This window comes from Hyla sarda, unplaced genomic scaffold (genome assembly GCF_029499605.1).
Source record: "Hyla sarda isolate aHylSar1 unplaced genomic scaffold, aHylSar1.hap1 scaffold_455, whole genome shotgun sequence".
Taxonomy (NCBI): domain Eukaryota; kingdom Metazoa; phylum Chordata; class Amphibia; order Anura; family Hylidae; genus Hyla; species Hyla sarda.
The window spans coordinates 185,927-205,588 of NW_026610468.1; the positions used below are offsets into that span (position 1 = coordinate 185,927).

Sequence of the window (19,662 nt, forward strand, 5' to 3'; positions counted from 1 at the left end):
AATATCTCAACGGAGAATACGTTTATATATATGTGTGTGTGTGCGCGTATATATATATATATATATATATATATATATATTTCTCCGCCGAAATCACTTTTAAACCCATTTCCACCTTTTTTTCCCTTCTCTTCCTCTTACTTTTTTTTCACGTTTTTTTACGTTTTTCTCCTTTTCGCCTCTTTTCTGGGCGTATTATTCTTCTTTTTCTTCTTTTTTTTCGTCTAATGCATACCCCATCAGTGCAGCAATGCTTATTCAATACCGCCAGCAGATGGAGACACTGGGGGATAATTTTCTAAGGATTTATACTGATTTTTCCTGTCTGAATTTGTCGCACAGAAAGTTGCAGGCCAAATATGTGTGACATTTCTGCGACTTTAGCTTCTAGAGCATTTTTACAACATTATACATAGGTGCTGAATACATAAAAAGCGACTGTTCAGCGACAGACAAGTCGCATCGGCTGAAAGTAGGCCAGAATGTCAGTCCATGTTGGAGCAGGTTTAGATACAGTCTAAAGCATAGATCTCAAAGTCTGTGCACAGAATTTAGCAAGGGCCTCGCACCTTCTGATGCATCAGGTAGGTGCACAATAGCATAGCCTAACCCTCTGTACTTTGGTCTATATTGATGCGGGACATAGACAGCCAGCTGATGACCAATCCATTAGTGCAATGGATGGCTGGAAGCATTTGTCTTTGCCTTTGCAATACCACAGAAGCAATGCATGGTCAATGTACAGCAATGACACACCTGTGTGAACAGCCAGGAGACCCCCCCCCCCCCATGTTATGTTACATAGTTACATAGTTAGTACGGTCGAAAAAAGACATATGTCCATCACGTTCAACCAGGGAATTAAGGGGTAGGGGTGTGGCGCGATATTGGGGAAGGGATGAGATTTTATATTTCTTCATAAGCATTAATCTTATTTTGTCAATTAGGAACATTCAGCACCCACCCGCTATCAAGGCAGCTGCCTATCATGTCATGCCCTACCTGCACAGGTGTGCTGGCTACTCAAATGATCCAATTAAGGAGGCCATTTAGTCAGCAGCAGCAGAAGTCCTGTGCCTGGACGCTCCAACAGGGGCCAGACACAAGCAGAAGCAGAAGCAGCAGAAGCAGCAGCAGCACCACCTTTTGTTTTTTGGCTGCAGCAGCAGCAAGGCCCACAGGGCTGGCTAGCTGGCTAGCCAGCAAGCAGGTAGCAATGAAAGTAGGAATCTTTCTTTTTAACCCTGTAAGGGGGTGGTGCACTGTACCCGAAGATACTGCCATATCGGGTCAATGCATAGGGCGACGGAAGCAAGCTTCGAAATCGGCCCCCGTTCTCAAAAATCCATTTAATATATGGTCCCCAGATAGGGGACGTATCAGATATTAAACTGATAAGAACAGATTTTTTTTTTTTACATTTTTATTGAAAAAACTCAAAAACTTAAGTACATCACAAAAAATGTTTACAATACATCAAATACTGTTTTCCATAAATGTAAATTCCATATAGCTAATGCTTTTTTCTGCCCATATCTCTTTTTATCAATTAAATAGTACAAGTAAACTTCACTGTATATCATCTTCAAACATTCTTTTTCACAAATAAAATCTCTTTTGAAGACAAGGATATTACGAACTTTCCATAATACATTTTTTGTACAGTTGATAAAAATCCACAAAATTCTCTCTTTTTCTTTTGTAACTCCATCACTTTTGCCATATAAAACAACTTCATGATTTAAAACTTTTAGACCTGTTAGGAATTTCAATAAAGAACCAATTAGTCTAAAAACCTTTTGTGCAAAATAACAATTCCAGAAAAGGTGCAAAACAGTTTCATCTATATTGCAATTATCCCGGGGACAGACACATACAGCATTTAGACCTCTTCTATATTGGAAAAATCTTACCGGAAGACACTCATGGATAATCATCCATGCTAAATCCTTGTGCTCATTAAAAAGATATGGCTCGTTTACCTTTTTCCATATTTGTACACACCTATTATAAGAAAAATTAGAGACCATACATATTTCTTCTTGCAAATTTAACTGTACTTCTATCTTGCGAGCATCCCTCAAGGTTAACAAGTCAAAGTCTTTAAGGTTATACATACGTATAATTTTTTCTAAGATGGCATAATGTTTAGGCGGAGTTAAAAGTACAGGAGAAGATAATGATAAAAACACCCATTCTCTTTTTCTAAAAATATGTCCCGCAGAGTACTTTAAAAAACAGGACCATACACTTTTCATAAAAAGTCCCCTAAAACACCAACTAAAAAACCTTAAGTATAAAAATTTTCTAATACAGGGAACCTGTTTTCCTCCATTTTTTTGTGACTTATACATAGTATCTCTTTTTAATTTTTCTGCTTTAGAACTCCATAGAAACTCAAAGAGAATCCTCTGAAGTTGCCTAGACATAAGTTCATTAGGAGGATAAATCATATTTAAATAGAGCATAATGGGTATTAGCATAGCCTTAATCACCAAAATTTTACCTTCTAAGGATAATTTCCTAAGGGACCAAAAGTCTACCTTTTTCTTTACCTTTTCTTTTACCATTAGCCAACTTTCCTCACCATTGTTATTTTTATCAAAGATGACTCCAAGGATTTTTATTTTTTCTGACTGTAATTTTAGGTTTGGTATTTGCACGTTTTCCCATTTACCTATATAAAAACAGTCACATTTAGATAAATTAAGTTTAAAAGCAGAAGCTTTACAAAAGAAATCAGTAACATCAACAACTCTTTGTAAAGAGAAGGCACTTTCACAAAAAACATTAATATCATCCATATAGCCACACACTTTAAGGGTGGCATTATTACCTCCAGGAACTGGCACTCCTTTTATTATTTTATCATTCCTTATTAAGTTTAACAGAGGTTCTATTGCACATATAAACAGTATAGGAGACAGAGGGCAGCCTTGCTTTACCCCTGATGATAAATTAATAAAATCTGTAAGGAAACCATTTATTAAAATCCTGCTAAAAGAACCTTTATATAAGAGAGCAATTTGCTTAATAAATATGTTAGGAAAACCCATGCGTTGTAAAACCATCCATAAAAAACAATGTGATACTCTATCGAACGCTTTATGAAAATCTAGAGATAGAATGGCTAGATTTTGATTCCGCTCTTGCTGATACCATATGACGTCCCTAATAGCATTTAAAGGTTCAGCTACACTCCTTCCTGGGACACCACATACCTGATCCACATGGATGACCTTGTACAAAAACGGCTTCATTCTGTTAACAAAAATTTTTGACATAATCTTATAATCAACATTAAGAAGCGTAATTGGTCTCCAATTTTCTAAGCTGTTCCTATCCCCCTTTTTGGGGATCAGAGACACTATACCACTCCTCCAAGATAAAGGTAGAACATCAGAATTAAAAGCCTCCTTAAAAATATTAAGCAAATCATCTTTAAAAATCTCCCAAAAGGTTTTATAAAACTCTACAGGAAGTCCATCAGAACCTGGTGTTTTACCTGTGGATAAACTTTTAGCAGCAATTTCTAATTCTTGGCATCTTACTTCTGTGCAAAGTGCATCTTGGTCCTCCTTACTTAAACCACAAACTAAAGTGCTTAGGAGAAAATTAGCAGCAGATATATCAATGGGTTTCTCATTAAACAGATCTTGATAAAAGGATTTAGCTTTGGATAACATTCCTACATTAGTAGTTTCATCCTCAATGTTAATCATTAACTTTTTTGTTTCCATTACCTTTTTAAAAAAGAATCTTGTACACTTTTCATCCTTCTCTTTACATTCAACTTTGGAGTTAAAAATTATTTCTTTCCCTTTGTTAGTTATAGCCTTCTGAATATCACTTTTAACACTTAAAATCAGATCATCTACATATACACCCAGCTCTTTGAGTTGATAATAGGTTTGTAGTTTTGTGTTAAGATCTCTATACCATTTCAATTTCTCTTTTGTTTTTTTAACACCCATCTTAATAAAATACTCTTTAAATTTTACCTTGCAGAATTCCCACCATGCTAAAAGAGAATTAAAATTAGTCCTTGAGTTCTGCAATTTTTTAAAAAGATAGATAAAATTACATTTAATTTCTTCATCTTCAAGCAAAGAGACATTCAGACGCCAGACTCCTTTGGCTCTGCAAACCCCATCAAACTTACATGTAGCAGATAAAATCTTATGATCTGAAAAAAAGGTAGAAGTCAATTGCATATTCCCATAAAATGCAAATCCAGAAGCAAAAATATAATCAATCCTTGACATATAAAGGCTATTCTCCCAGGTATACCCAGGGTCATTAGGGAAAGAGGTTCTCCACAAATCTTTTAAATTAAAATCAACTATAAAATCCTTTAGTTGTTTTTCAGTCTTATCTTTCCTTTGTTCAGATCCTCCAGCCCGCTCCTCTCCTGCCATTATACAATTAAAATCACCAGCGATGATAAGCGGGGATGAACCCGGTAAATAAAACTGAATTTTCTCTAATAAATCAGATCTTTCATCCTTATCTGGAGAGGCATATACATTTAAAAGTCTCATATTCATGTCATTATAAATAATATGAACGAGCAGGGCTCTACCGGGTACAATGTCTGTGAAGGAGGTAACTTTATACTCACTGCTCTTGAACAGTATGCCAACACCAGTCACTTTCCTCTCATTATCCCCTGACCACACAGACGGGCCAAGAGTCCATTCAGATCTCAAAGATGAATAATTGATATCATAATCAATGGCACATTCCTGTAAAAATAAAATGTCTGTAGGCAAAGAAGACAAGAAAGAAAATAAAGCAGCCCTCCTCTCTGGGCTCTTCAAACTCCTCACATTGAAGGAGGAGATATTAACACTTGGTAGCTCCTGGGTCATTCATTATCCTCAGACAAAGAACCCCAATCTGTAGGTGGTGACACAAATTCCTCAATATTAACAGGGTCGGATGCTGTTATAACCTTTTGGCAGACAATCTCCACGTTCCCCTCGTCCGCACTAACTCGACCACTCCTTTTGATGTTAAGGCCCTTTTCCTCTTTCCGGTCTCTGCTTTTCCTCTTTCGCCGTTCTTCTACATCCATCTCCTCTGTATCCCTTCTGGGCGGTCCAGGACCCTCAACTTCCATGAGAGGAGAACCCCTCACTTCTATCTCAGGTCCCACGACCTTCCCCGGGGACACAATGCTTTTGGAGACATGAGCCACAGCAGGTATCACAGGAATTCCGGTAGCAGAAGACTCAGGCATCACTTTCAGGGTGTGGGTCTTAGGCACAGGCACAGCATCCATGGAGCTCTTCCTCATCGAGGGACCAGCCGACGTAGCCACAATATTGGCCCAGGAGCGTTGAGGACAATCCTTAAAAGCATGTCCTTTCCGCTTACACACATTACACAGAATCTCATTTTGACAGTCCAAAGTGGTGTGGCCTTTTTGGCCACATCTTTTGCAAATAACCACTTCCTCTTTGCAAGATTCTTGTGTATGACCATATTCATGGCATTTCCTGCAATAATACGGCATCCCAGGGTAGAATAAATAGCCACGTTTACGCCCAATTAAAAAATTTGCAGGTGGGCGACACAGACCTCCAATTCCTCTCACATCTTCTCTGAACTTAACAGCAAACTTATGCTTTCCAGTCCAAAAGTCCATTGCATTCATTATTTTATGAGAGTATTTGACTTCCGCACAATATTGGTTTAAAAATAAGACAATGTCTCTTATATCCACGTATGGATCGTGCATAGTAACCACCAGTGGAACATCGCCATTAGAATATAGAGCAATGAAAACAAGTCCTTTCATATCCTCCTCATTGGCAAGCTCCCGAACTTTCTCAAACATATGGTCACATGCAGATGCGGAAGTCAAGGTAAGAATGAAAAGTCCTTTACCTGGGTCTTTTAGGCAAAACACATCTTCTCTCTGAATGTGCAATAAATCCAGCATAATTCTCTTGACAAAAAATTCCAAAGTCATCTTCTCCTTTTTCTCCTCATCCACTTCAATACGGAAGGTGTTCTTAATCCGAGTTTCAGTATGCGCAGCAAACCTAAGGGTCGCCATGGGGGATCGCCTTCCCGTTCTTTGTAAGTCCTCCTCCTATAGCAGCATGAGGCTTAAGACGGCTAAAAAACCGCCGATGCCTCAAGGCCGAAGGTTCGACGAACTCAGAGCCCCTTGACAAGATACAAGATCTTAGCCAAAAGGCCGAGAAGCGATAACCGTGAAAGGGGCGGGCCCAACAAGGTCCCCTTCATGGGCACTATCACTGCTTGCTGTCAGGGAGGCTGCCAGACAATTTTCCATGCACACTCTGGGCTGGGGGGCAGTCAACCACCAGTACACACAGCAGAACCTAAACCCATACCATTATTGCTAAGCAGCAAGACAGGGGCCCATTGCACTCCCACGGGGCCTTTTTAAATGCAATCCATAACCCGGATTTGCCAGGAACCCTTCTTACTCCTCCTACTTGCATGTGACACTGGGCTTAGGATCTGCATAGGAAACACACACACAAGCACACACCTACCTTTGTTGCCTGCAGATGCCTCCTTGGCTGTCCCCAAACGGTATCAAACCAACACCCACGGGAAGCTGTAAGCATAGAGGACATGCCTGCACCCCATTGGACTTACCTGTGTGGGTTAAATCCGGGTTATTTGACAACCTATGGCGGTGATGGTTCTGCTCAGGCAGAGCAGTGCTGATGCTCCTCATAAAGCTGTCGCTGCTGTGAAGGTTCTAGGTGACATCACAAATCCCTTTGGTTACATACACAACAAAGCTGGGTTGTTGTTGTTTACACTCTGCAAGGCCTGTGGAAGTGAGTGACATCATAGCACTGTAGTTCTGAGGGTTCAAGATGGATGCAACAATCTCCTGTTGCTTCTATGAAGGCCGTAATAGACGACATCACCAAACAGCTCCATAGTCACATACACAGCAAAGGAGAGATGTTGTTTACACCTAGTGATGTCAGTGGTATTGAGTGACATCACAGCACAGTGCTAAGGCTCCTGGGCCTGGACACAGCAGCGGCTGCAATATCTCAACGGAGAATACGTTTATATCTATGTGTGTGTGTGCGCATATATATATATATATATATATATATATATATATATATATATATTTCTCCGCCGAAATCACTTTTAAACCCATTTCCACCTTTTTTTCCCTTCTCTTCCTCTTACTTTTTTTTCACGTTTTTTTACGTTTTTCTCCTTTTCGCCTCTTTTCTGGGCGTATTATTCTTCTTTTTCTTCTTTTTTTTCGTCTAATGCATACCCCATCAGTGCAGCAATGCTTATTCAATACCGCCAGCAGATGGAGACACTGGGGGATAATTTTCTAAGGATTTATACTGATTTTTCCTGTCTGAATTTGTCGCACAGAAAGTTGCAGGCCAAATATGTGTGACATTTCTGCGACTTTAGCTTCTAGAGCATTTTTACAACATTATACATAGGTGCTGAATACATAAAAAGCGACTGTTCAGCGACAGACAAGTCGCATCGGCTGAAAGTAGGCCAGAATGTCAGTCCATGTTGGAGCAGGTTTAGATACAGTCTAAAGCATAGATCTCAAAGTCTGTGCACAGAATTTAGCAAGGGCCTCGCACCTTCTGATGCATCAGGTAGGTGCACAATAGCATAGCCTAACCCTCTGTACTTTGGTCTATATTGATGCGGGACATAGACAGCCAGCTGATGACCAATCCATTAGTGCAATGGATGGCTGGAAGCATTTGTCTTTGCCTTTGCAATACCACAGAAGCAATGCATGGTCAATGTACAGCAATGACACACCTGTGTGAACAGCCAGGAGACCCCCCCCCCCCCCCCATGTTATGTTACATAGTTACATAGTTAGTACGGTCGAAAAAAGACATATGTCCATCACGTTCAACCAGGGAATTAAGGGGTAGGGGTGTGGCGCGATATTGGGGAAGGGATGAGATTTTATATTTCTTCATAAGCATTAATCTTATTTTGTCAATTAGGAACATTCAGCACCCACCCGCTATCAAGGCAGCTGCCTATCATGTCATGCCCTACCTGCACAGGTGTGCTGGCTACTCAAATGATCCAATTAAGGAGGCCATTTAGTCAGCAGCAGCAGAAGTCCTGTGCCTGGACGCTCCAACAGGGGCCAGACACAAGCAGAAGCAGAAGCAGCAGAAGCAGCAGCAGCACCACCTTTTGTTTTTTGGCTGCAGCAGCAGCAAGGCCCACAGGGCTGGCTAGCTGGCTAGCCAGCAAGCAGATAGCAATGAAAGTAGGAATCTTTCTTTTTAACCCTGTAAGGGGGTGGTGCACTGTACCCGAAGATACTGCCATATCGGGTCAATGCATAGGGCGACGGAAGCAAGCTTCGAAATCGGCCCCCGTTCTCAAAAATCCATTTAATATATGGTCCCCAGATAGGGGACGTATCAGATATTAAACTGATAAGAACAGATTTTTTTTTTTTTTTTTATCTAAAGCCGAGGAACGTGCTTTCGATTCACCCAAAGTGCAAGAAAAAGTGCAAACGTGTTACACTAAAAAAACGTGCACAAAGGATGCGGTCTATCGCAAGCCCTTCTCCGATAGGAGAGAGGCCCCCCAACAAACCTTACCCTTCACCTCCGGACCAAAAGGTACCTGCGAGGTTCCAGGTTCGATGTCCCTTTTCGCCGAAGCTACTAGGGGACCACAAATGCTCCCGGCATCCCCCTTGGCGTTGGCCAAGGTATCTGCCCGCAGAGCCGATTACGGTAGGTACCCTGCCAAAGCAGGAGTACCCGGGGTGTTTGCAGGGAGGTGCGGAACCTAATGGCCACACACACCTCCCCTAGACCGCCAGGAGGGACACCCAGAAGGGCTACCGCATCCTGACAAATCCTGTGAACACACAACACGCAAAAAGTGACACAGTGAGACAAAAAAGAAATAAATAAGTGAATGTGTGCAGATATACTGCCCGGACATCCGGCCGGATCTATAAAAATTTCTCTGATCCTAGCCAGAAGGCCGGGAATCAAGAGGTGAGTGCCACAAGGTGAAGAGATTATGGTGCCCGTGCTTCAACTCAGTGAGTCTATCCTCCCAGTGAGTTTCGGCACCTCGGGGTCACCACTCCCCAAGGCACAAAAGTACCTCGGCTCTAGACCCTCTCAGCCTCATGGCGAGACCCGGAGGGAACAGGTCACATCGGGGCAGCCGTCGAGCTGATTCCTCAGAACCAGCCCCGGAAAGCCCTGGTACACCTGCATCCTCCATGCAGCACCCATCCCAACCAGCATGAAAACTGATAAGAACAGATACTACACTTGATCTTAGCCAAAAGGCCGAGAAGCGATAACCGTGAAAGGGGCGGGCCCAACAAGGTCCCCTTCATGGGCACTATCACTGCTTGCTGTCAGGGAGGCTGCCAGACAATTTTCCATGCACACTCTGGGCTGGGGGGCAGTCAACCACCAGTACACACAGCAGAACCTAAACCCATACCATTATTGCTAAGCAGCAAGACAGGGGCCCATTGCACTCCCACGGGGCCTTTTTAAATGCAATCCATAACCCGGATTTGCCAGGAACCCTTCTTACTCCTCCTACTTGCATGTGACACTGGGCTTAGGATCTGCATAGGAAACACACACACAAGCACACACCTACCTTTGTTGCCTGCAGATGCCTCCTTGGCTGTCCCCAAACGGTATCAAACCAACACCCACGGGAAGCTGTAAGCATAGAGGACATGCCTGCACCCCATTGGACTTACCTGTGTGGGTTAAATCCGGGTTATTTGACAACCTATGGCGGTGATGGTTCTGCTCAGGCAGAGCAGTGCTGATGCTCCTCATAAAGCTGTCGCTGCTGTGAAGGTTCTAGGTGATATCACAAATCCCTTTGGTTACATACACAACAAAGCTGGGTTGTTGTTGTTTACACTCTGCAAGGCCTGTGGAAGTGAGTGACATCATAGCACTGTAGTTCTGAGGGTTCAAGATGGATGCAACAATCTCCTGTTGCTTCTATGAAGGCCGTAATAGACGACATCACCAAACAGCTCCATAGTCACATACACAGCAAAGGAGAGATGTTGTTTACACCTAGTGATGTCAGTGGTATTGAGTGACATCACAGCACAGTGCTAAGGCTCCTGGGCCTGGACACAGCAGCGGCTGCAATATCTCAACGGAGAATACGTTTATATCTATGTGTGTGTGTGCGCATATATATATATATATATATATATATATATATATATATATATTTCTCCGCCGAAATCACTTTTAAACCCATTTCCACCTTTTTTTCCCTTCTCTTCCTCTTACTTTTTTTTCACGTTTTTTTACGTTTTTCTCCTTTTCGCCTCTTTTCTGGGCGTATTATTCTTCTTTTTCTTCTTTTTTTTCGTCTAATGCATACCCCATCAGTGCAGCAATGCTTATTCAATACCGCCAGCAGATGGAGACACTGGGGGATAATTTTCTAAGGATTTATACTGATTTTTCCTGTCTGAATTTGTCGCACAGAAAGTTGCAGGCCAAATATGTGTGACATTTCTGCGACTTTAGCTTCTAGAGCATTTTTACAACATTATACATAGGTGCTGAATACATAAAAAGCGACTGTTCAGCGACAGACAAGTCGCATCGGCTGAAAGTAGGCCAGAATGTCAGTCCATGTTGGAGCAGGTTTAGATACAGTCTAAAGCATAGATCTCAAAGTCTGTGCACAGAATTTAGCAAGGGCCTCGCACCTTCTGATGCATCAGGTAGGTGCACAATAGCATAGCCTAACCCTCTGTACTTTGGTCTATATTGATGCGGGACATAGACAGCCAGCTGATGACCAATCCATTAGTGCAATGGATGGCTGGAAGCATTTGTCTTTGCCTTTGCAATACCACAGAAGCAATGCATGGTCAATGTACAGCAATGACACACCTGTGTGAACAGCCAGGAGACCCCCCCCCCCCCCCATGTTATGTTACATAGTTACATAGTTAGTACGGTCGAAAAAAGACATATGTCCATCACGTTCAACCAGGGAATTAAGGGGTAGGGGTGTGGCGCGATATTGGGGAAGGGATGAGATTTTATATTTCTTCATAAGCATTAATCTTATTTTGTCAATTAGGAACATTCAGCACCCACCCACTATCAAGGCAGCTGCCTATCATGTCATGCCCTACCTGCACAGGTGTGCTGGCTACTCAAATGATCCAATTAAGGAGGCCATTTAGTCAGCAGCAGCAGAAGTCCTGTGCCTGGACGCTCCAACAGGGGCCAGACACAAGCAGAAGCAGCAGAAGCAGCAGCAGCACCACCTTTTGTTTTTTGGCTGCAGCAGCAGCAAGGCCCACAGGGCTGGCTAGCTGGCTAGCCAGCAAGCAGGTAGCAATGAAAGTAGGAATCTTTCTTTTTAACCCTGTAAGGGGGTGGTGCACTGTACCCGAAGATACTGCCATATCGGGTCAATGCATAGGGCGACGGAAGCAAGCTTCGAAATCGGCCCCCGTTCTCAAAAATCCATTTAATATATGGTCCCCAGATAGGGGACGTATCAGATATTAAACTGATAAGAACAGATACTACACTTGATCTTAGCCAAAAGGCCGAGAAGCGATAACCGTGAAAGGGGCGGGCCCAACAAGGTCCCCTTCATGGGCACTATCACTGCTTGCTGTCAGGGAGGCTGCCAGACAATTTTCCATGCACACTCTGGGCTGGGGGGCAGTCAACCACCAGTACACACAGCAGAACCTAAACCCATACCATTATTGCTAAGCAGCAAGACAGGGGCCCATTGCACTCCCACGGGGCCTTTTTAAATGCAATCCATAACCCGGATTTGCCAGGAACCCTTCTTACTCCTCCTACTTGCATGTGACACTGGGCTTAGGATCTGCATAGGAAACACACACACAAGCACACACCTACCTTTGTTGCCTGCAGATGCCTCCTTGGCTGTCCCCAAACGGTATCAAACCAACACCCACGGGAAGCTGTAAGCATAGAGGACATGCCTGCACCCCATTGGACTTACCTGTGTGGGTTAAATCCGGGTTATTTGACAACCTATGGCGGTGATGGTTCTGCTCAGGCAGAGCAGTGCTGATGCTCCTCATAAAGCTGTCGCTGCTGTGAAGGTTCTAGGTGACATCACAAATCCCTTTGGTTACATACACAACAAAGCTGGGTTGTTGTTGTTTACACTCTGCAAGGCCTGTGGAAGTGAGTGACATCATAGCACTGTAGTTCTGAGGGTTCAAGATGGATGCAACAATCTCCTGTTGCTTCTATGAAGGCCGTAATAGACGACATCACCAAACAGCTCCATAGTCACATACACAGCAAAGGAGAGATGTTGTTTACACCTAGTGATGTCAGTGGTATTGAGTGACATCACAGCACAGTGCTAAGGCTCCTGGGCCTGGACACAGCAGCGGCTGCAATATCTCAACGGAGAATACGTTTATATCTATGTGTGTGTGTGCGCATATATATATATATATATATATATATATATATATATATATATATTTCTCCGCCGAAATCACTTTTAAACCCATTTCCACCTTTTTTTCCCTTCTCTTCCTCTTACTTTTTTTTCACGTTTTTTTACGTTTTTCTCCTTTTCGCCTCTTTTCTGGGCGTATTATTCTTCTTTTTCTTCTTTTTTTTCGTCTAATGCATACCCCATCAGTGCAGCAATGCTTATTCAATACCGCCAGCAGATGGAGACACTGGGGGATAATTTTCTAAGGATTTATACTGATTTTTCCTGTCTGAATTTGTCGCACAGAAAGTTGCAGGCCAAATATGTGTGACATTTCTGCGACTTTAGCTTCTAGAGCATTTTTACAACATTATACATAGGTGCTGAATACATAAAAAGCGACTGTTCAGCGACAGACAAGTCGCATCGGCTGAAAGTAGGCCAGAATGTCAGTCCATGTTGGAGCAGGTTTAGATACAGTCTAAAGCATAGATCTCAAAGTCTGTGCACAGAATTTAGCAAGGGCCTCGCACCTTCTGATGCATCAGGTAGGTGCACAATAGCATAGCCTAACCCTCTGTACTTTGGTCTATATTGATGCGGGACATAGACAGCCAGCTGATGACCAATCCATTAGTGCAATGGATGGCTGGAAGCATTTGTCTTTGCCTTTGCAATACCACAGAAGCAATGCATGGTCAATGTACAGCAATGACACACCTGTGTGAACAGCCAGGAGACCCCCCCCCCCCCCCATGTTATGTTACATAGTTACATAGTTAGTACGGTCGAAAAAAGACATATGTCCATCACGTTCAACCAGGGAATTAAGGGGTAGGGGTGTGGCGCGATATTGGGGAAGGGATGAGATTTTATATTTCTTCATAAGCATTAATCTTATTTTGTCAATTAGGAACATTCAGCACCCACCCGCTATCAAGGCAGCTGCCTATCATGTCATGCCCTACCTGCACAGGTGTGCTGGCTACTCAAATGATCCAATTAAGGAGGCCATTTAGTCAGCAGCAGCAGAAGTCCTGTGCCTGGACGCTCCAACAGGGGCCAGACACAAGCAGAAGCAGAAGCAGCAGAAGCAGCAGCAGCACCACCTTTTGTTTTTTGGCTGCAGCAGCAGCAGCAAGGCCCACAGGGCTGGCTAGCTGGCTAGCCAGCAAGCAGGTAGCAATGAAAGTAGGAATCTTTCTTTTTAACCCTGTAAGGGGGTGGTGCACTGTACCCGAAGATACTGCCATATCGGGTCAATGCATAGGGCGACGGAAGCAAGCTTCGAAATCGGCCCCCGTTCTCAAAAATCCATTTAATATATGGTCCCCAGATAGGGGACGTATCAGATATTAAACTGATAAGAACAGATTTTTTTTTAACTTGACTACCCTTACGGGGGCAACTTTATTAAAAATTAAATAATATTAACAAAGTTGTGCAAATATGTCAATAAATACAGTTACATATAAATAACATATTTACAACATATTAAAACATAAAATGGGCACTTGGTGGCTTTACAAGATAGAATTCCATTCTTTTAAAAACCATTTTCTAGATAAAAGCGGAAATCTCTTCTTGTCTAAAAGATAGTACTGGTACATTTCATAAAAACAGATAGATAAAATGTCCTTCACAGATAAAACCTCATGCTTGAACAATAAAATATTCCTGGCCTTCCACAGAGCTGCCTTCACACAGTTTATGATCTTCCATGCAATAGTCTCTTGAGTCCGTGTTGGGCATTCCAGGCAACCATAAAAAACCACTGCAATATTTAAGTCTTTTAGTCCAGTTATCCTTTTTACCAGAGGGAGTATCTTTGTCCATATTTTCTGCGAGTAAAAACAAGTCCATATTAGATGGTGCACGGTCTCCTCTTGTCGGCATCCCTCCCTCGGGCAGGTTGCAGAGTTGGATAATCCTCTTCGGTGCTGGAATGCCCGGCATGGAAGACACTCGTGTGCGCAGCTCCAGGCCAGGTCCTTCTGTGAATTAAAAAGATAATTAATACTCAACATCTTCCAAATCTGTATACACTTCTGTTCGTTAAAATTTTTGATGGGAGTCACGGTACTGGTTTCTTTTATTTCCTTTAGTAGTTTTTTGCTATTGCACAGATCCTGAACACTTTTACCTTTAAAATTATATAAGTTTAAAATTTTTCCTAAAATCATGTATTGAGGGGGTAAATTCAAAGAATAAGGGCAACTTAAAACTGTAGAAAACCAGCCGTTCCTCCGCATAAAATAACCAGTATTAAAACGAACAAAATAAGACCAGTAGCTATCTTTAAAAACAGTAGTAAAACACATGCTAAAAAACTTTATTAAAAGGAAAGCTTTAAAATCTGGAAAATCCTTACCGCCCCTGGAGTTCGGTTTTATCACAATTTGTCTCTTTAATTTTTCGCTCTTAGAACTCCAAAAGAAAGTAAAACAAGCTTTTGTTATTTTCTTTAGAACCATTTCGGGGGGTGGGAAAACCAGACTTAAATACAATAAAATAGGTAAAAGCACCATTTTTGTAATTAAAACCTTCCCTTCCATTGTAAGTTCTCGCATGTTCCACATACATATTTTCTTATTTATTTTCTGAGCCACCAAGTCCCAGCTATTAAAACCATTATTAGACTCGTCAAAGGAGACACCTAAAATCTGCACCGACTCAGACACAGGGACGGGCACATCATACAAAGGCATTCCGCCTATGTTTAAAATGTTACTTTTGTTAAAATTGACTTTAAAACCGGAGGCACAATTAAAATATTGAATCTGTTTTAGCGTCTTCTGAAGCGATGGGGTGTCCCTGCAAAACACCGCAACATCGTCCATGTACCCCACTACCTTCGCCTCTAGTCCCCCTCCTCCTGGCAGGGGGACTCCATGGATCTGCTTATCCTTTCGTATTGTACATAAAAGAGGCTCTATTGCGCAAATGAAGAGTAGTGGGGACAAGGGACACCCCTGCTTCACTCCGGAATTTAAAATCACGCCCTGTGTCTTAAAACCATTTACTAAAATTTTACTAGTACAGTTATCATAAAAAGCTCTAAGAGACAATAAAAAGCCATCAGGTATACCCATTTTCTCTAAAACCTTAAAAAGATAAAAATGTGACACCCTGTCGAAAGCTTTTTCAAAATCTATGGATAAAACCGCCAGCTTTCCTTTTCTTAATTTGGTGTCGCTAATTACATCCTTTAAAAGGTTTAGGTTCTCCCATAAACTCCTCCCAGGCACCCCACAGACTTGGTTTGTATGAATTATTTTATGGATTACGTTCTTTAAGCGGTTAGCACACAGTTTCGCCATTATTTTATAGTCGCAGTTCAGAAGGGTGATTGGTCTCCAGTTTTTGAGTTCCGACCGGTCTCCCTTTTTGAATAGCAGGGAGACATCACCCTTCTTCCATGAGCCTGGGAGGATTTTAGACCTAAAGACTTCCGTAAAAAGGGAGAACAAATCTTCTTTTAAAATACCATAAAAAGTAACATAAAATTCAATGGGTATACCATCCGGCCCAGGCACTTTACCTGTTTTAAAACTCTTGACGGTCTCTAAAATCTCCTGCTCTGAAATATTCTGCAATAAAAAAGACTGTGAGACAGGATCTAAAAAATTGGTGATCTCCTTTAACGAGTCATTCATAAAACATTCATCAATGTGTTTTACATTAAAAAGATCCGCATAAAACTCTTGCACCTTTTTTAAAATACCCTGTACATCATTCACTCCTTCAATGTTTTCTATTAACCTTCTATTTTCATGTATTTTCTTAAAAAAATACCTGGAGCAGGTCTCGTTTTCCTCAAGATGCTGTATTCGAGACCTAAAGATAATTTCTTTTCCTTTCTGCTCCAGGCACTTAGTTATTTCTTTTTTAAGATCATGTACCTCCTTCTCCACCTCCATCCCATGTGCTCTGAATTTGTACAGGGTTTGCAGACGAGTATTTAGGATATTATAAAATTCACGTTTTTCTTTAGCTTTCCTAACCCCAACACGGATAAAAAATTCTTTTATTTTTAGTTTCATTTTTTCCCACCAGATACTGGTGGGAGTGTTGGGGTCTTTTACTCGTCTGCATTCCTTGTAAAAGGTGATAAAATCTGATAAAACCTGCGGATCTTCTAAAAGGGACACGTTTAACTTCCAGGCATTCCTACCAGTTCTCCTTTTAAAATCACTTTTAACTTTAAAATACAATAATTTATGGTCAGAAAAAACATTGGTAAAAAGATCACAGTTAAAAGGCAGTACTTGATAAGAACAAAAAATAAAATCTATCCTGGAGCTACAGCTTGCATTGCTCCAGGTAACACCGTCTTCCTCTGGTACGTTAAAATTACATTTTTTAAAAACATCAGTGAGATTAAAATCTAAAATCAAGTTTTTTAACATAAAAGACGTCTTATCATAGTTCCTACTCACTGCGTTCGAAAAACGGCGTTCTCCCCTTAAAATACAATTAAAATCACCTGATAAAACAAGAGGACTAGAATTGTTAATAAAAAGGGGTAAAATCTCCAACATTTTTATTCTTTCATTCTTATCAGGAGAACCATAAAAATTTAAAAACTGCCATTTAATACCATTAATAAAAGCGCTGACCAATAAAATTCTGCCTGGTAAAATTTCGTTAAAACTCTCAATTAAAACGTTCCCTTTAAAAAGTATGGCGACCCCTGCTGATCTGGACTCATTTGATCCAGACCAGACTGATGGACCGTGCACCCAATCATCTTCATATTCTTTATAATTTAATCTGTGCGGGATGCCACATTCCTGCAGGAAAAGGACGGAAGCAGCAAAAACCGACAAGTAATTAAATAGGGCAACCCTTCTTACTCTGGCGCTCACACTTCTCACATTCAAGGACAGACCGGACAACTCAGCCATGGGAATGTACAAGAAAACGTCTTACACCTCTGATTCCCCCTCCGAAGCCTCATACCCCCCAAAATCTGACTCAACTGTACGCATAGAGGAAGCAGGAGAGGAGGCACCATCACTCAGCCGACCCCCCTCCTCCATCATGATTGAGGCATAGTTGTTCTCGGGCATCCTGGCAATCAGGGCTCCAGACTCATTGGGTTCTTCCACCTCTTGCCCCTCCATAGGGGTCGGGTGTTCACTTAGTTCCGTCTCTGGTACCTCAGAGACGGTCACCCCTGAAACCTCCTCCTGGCAGGGAGGAGGGGGGGTATCCCCTATGGGGACCTGTGGAGGAACGTCACTTGGGTTCCCTGCATCCGCAGGTACTTCCATCGGCTCCCCCTGGACCGCCTCCGAATAGAGTCTTCTGGAGCCCCTCCGCCTTTTAACCTTCACCTCTCCACCCGGATCATCGCTCTCAGGGGGACCCTGAGCCAGAGGTTGCTGAGGAGCGGATTCGGCCGCCGTCCGCTCCTCTCTTAACCCAGCATGCTCCTGGGGGCCAGTTTTTTCACCACTTGCACGTTTTTTGGCCATCCTCTGCTCTTTAGGGTCCCCTCCTTTTGCCTGAGGGGGGTCTTTCTCCTTCTCCATCTCACCGCTTACCTCTTGTGGGGGGGTAATCACTGGCTCTGCTTGCCTCGGCTGGTGTCCCGGTTGCTGTCCTTGCTGCCTCCAGGGTTGCCACTGCTGCTCCGTCCTATGTCTGTGGGGACAAGAGGAGAAAAGGTGACCGAATTGTTGACAGAAATTGCACCTCCCTCCTCTTGTGCATTTCTCTGTCTCGTGCTGTGTGCTACCACATTTTTTGCATGTACTTTCACAGTTTTCTTTTGTGTGTCCATATCTGTGACACTTCCTGCAGTAGCTTGGCATCCCCGCATAAAAGAGGTCGCCACACATATTATTTATTTTAAAACGAGCTGGTGGTAGTTGTATTCCCCCTGGCAATCTGTCATCTTTTTTGCATGTAACCTGAAATCTCCACTTAGATGTCCAGATGCCACAGCTGTTCATGATTTTTCCTCTGCACTCAACCTTACTAAAATAGACTTGTAAAAACAACTCAACATCGTGTAGGTTGGCGAAAGGGGAATACATCTTTACTACCACCAGCTTAATATCGTCTAGAACGTGCTCAATAATCCGGACACCCTGAAGCTTTTTGTCTTTACTCGCAGCAGCTCTGGTAACAAAATCTCTGTGGATGCCATTTTGTGTGAACGTCACATCAAAAATTTTACGCTTCGGGTAGTCCTGGATTGCCAATATCTCGCCCTTCTGTATTCCGAAAACTCCTCCGAGCACGTCCTCTACTACGAATTTCAAATCGTCCGCCCTTTTGGTATCATCCGTGAGAATGACTCTCACGGTGTTTTTGATCCTTGCGTATGCCGGCACAGAACCTGGATCCGGATCATCATCCATGGTTCTAACCTCTCTCCACCCGAAGGTCTTGAGAGGCGATCGCTACTCGTTACCCTGGGACTAGGCCCTCTCCCCAATAGCAACAAGTGGGTGAAGCCCAGGCAATAAACCTGGGCGATCCCACAAGGCCGAGGAGAGGGGTACCCGAGTACCTTCTGACCAGATCTCCTGTATTACTACACTTGATCTTAGCCAAAAGGCCGAGAAGCGATAACCGTGAAAGGGGCGGGCCCAACAAGGTCCCCTTCATGGGCACTATCACTGCTTGCTGTCAGGGAGGCTGCCAGACAATTTTCCATGCACACTCTGGGCTGGGGGGCAGTCAACCACCAGTACACACAGCAGAACCTAAACCCATACCATTATTGCTAAGCAGCAAGACAGGGGCCCATTGCACTCCCACGGGGCCTTTTTAAATGCAATCCATAACCCGGATTTGCCAGGAACCCTTCTTACTCCTCCTACTTGCATGTGACACTGGGCTTAGGATCTGCATAGGAAACACACACACAAGCACACACCTACCTTTGTTGCCTGCAGATGCCTCCTTGGCTGTCCCCAAACGGTATCAAACCAACACCCACGGGAAGCTGTAAGCATAGAGGACATGCCTGCACCCCATTGGACTTACCTGTGTGGGTTAAATCCGGGTTATTTGACAACCTATGGCGGTGATGGTTCTGCTCAGGCAGAGCAGTGCTGATGCTCCTCATAAAGCTGTCGCTGCTGTGAAGGTTCTAGGTGACATCACAAATCCCTTTGGTTACATACACAACAAAGCTGGGTTGTTGTTGTTTAC

The 19,662-nt window shown here is 42.8% G+C and overlaps 4 non-coding genes and 2 pseudogenes across 4 annotated transcripts; all 6 read right to left on the reverse strand.

The window, feature by feature from the left end:
• Positions 1 to 1,252: 1,252 nt before the first annotated feature.
• On the reverse strand, positions 1,253 to 1,448 carry LOC130335630 (U2 spliceosomal RNA). The gene has a single exon (XR_008877225.1). It is a non-coding gene; the product is annotated as a U2 spliceosomal RNA (small nuclear RNA).
• Positions 1,449 to 8,311: 6,863 nt separating this feature from the next.
• Positions 8,312 to 8,494, reverse strand: LOC130335636 (U2 spliceosomal RNA). Its single transcript, XR_008877228.1, has one exon. It is a non-coding gene; the product is annotated as a U2 spliceosomal RNA (small nuclear RNA).
• A 693-nt stretch (positions 8,495 to 9,187) lies between these two features.
• Positions 9,188 to 9,347, reverse strand: LOC130335647 (U2 spliceosomal RNA; annotated as a pseudogene).
• Positions 9,348 to 11,429: 2,082 nt separating this feature from the next.
• On the reverse strand, positions 11,430 to 11,620 carry LOC130335593 (U2 spliceosomal RNA). Its single transcript, XR_008877193.1, has one exon. It is a non-coding gene; the product is annotated as a U2 spliceosomal RNA (small nuclear RNA).
• A 2,093-nt stretch (positions 11,621 to 13,713) lies between these two features.
• On the reverse strand, positions 13,714 to 13,904 carry LOC130335628 (U2 spliceosomal RNA). The gene has a single exon (XR_008877224.1). It is a non-coding gene; the product is annotated as a U2 spliceosomal RNA (small nuclear RNA).
• A 5,038-nt stretch (positions 13,905 to 18,942) lies between these two features.
• Positions 18,943 to 19,075, reverse strand: LOC130335654 (U2 spliceosomal RNA; annotated as a pseudogene).
• Positions 19,076 to 19,662: the final 587 nt, after the last annotated feature.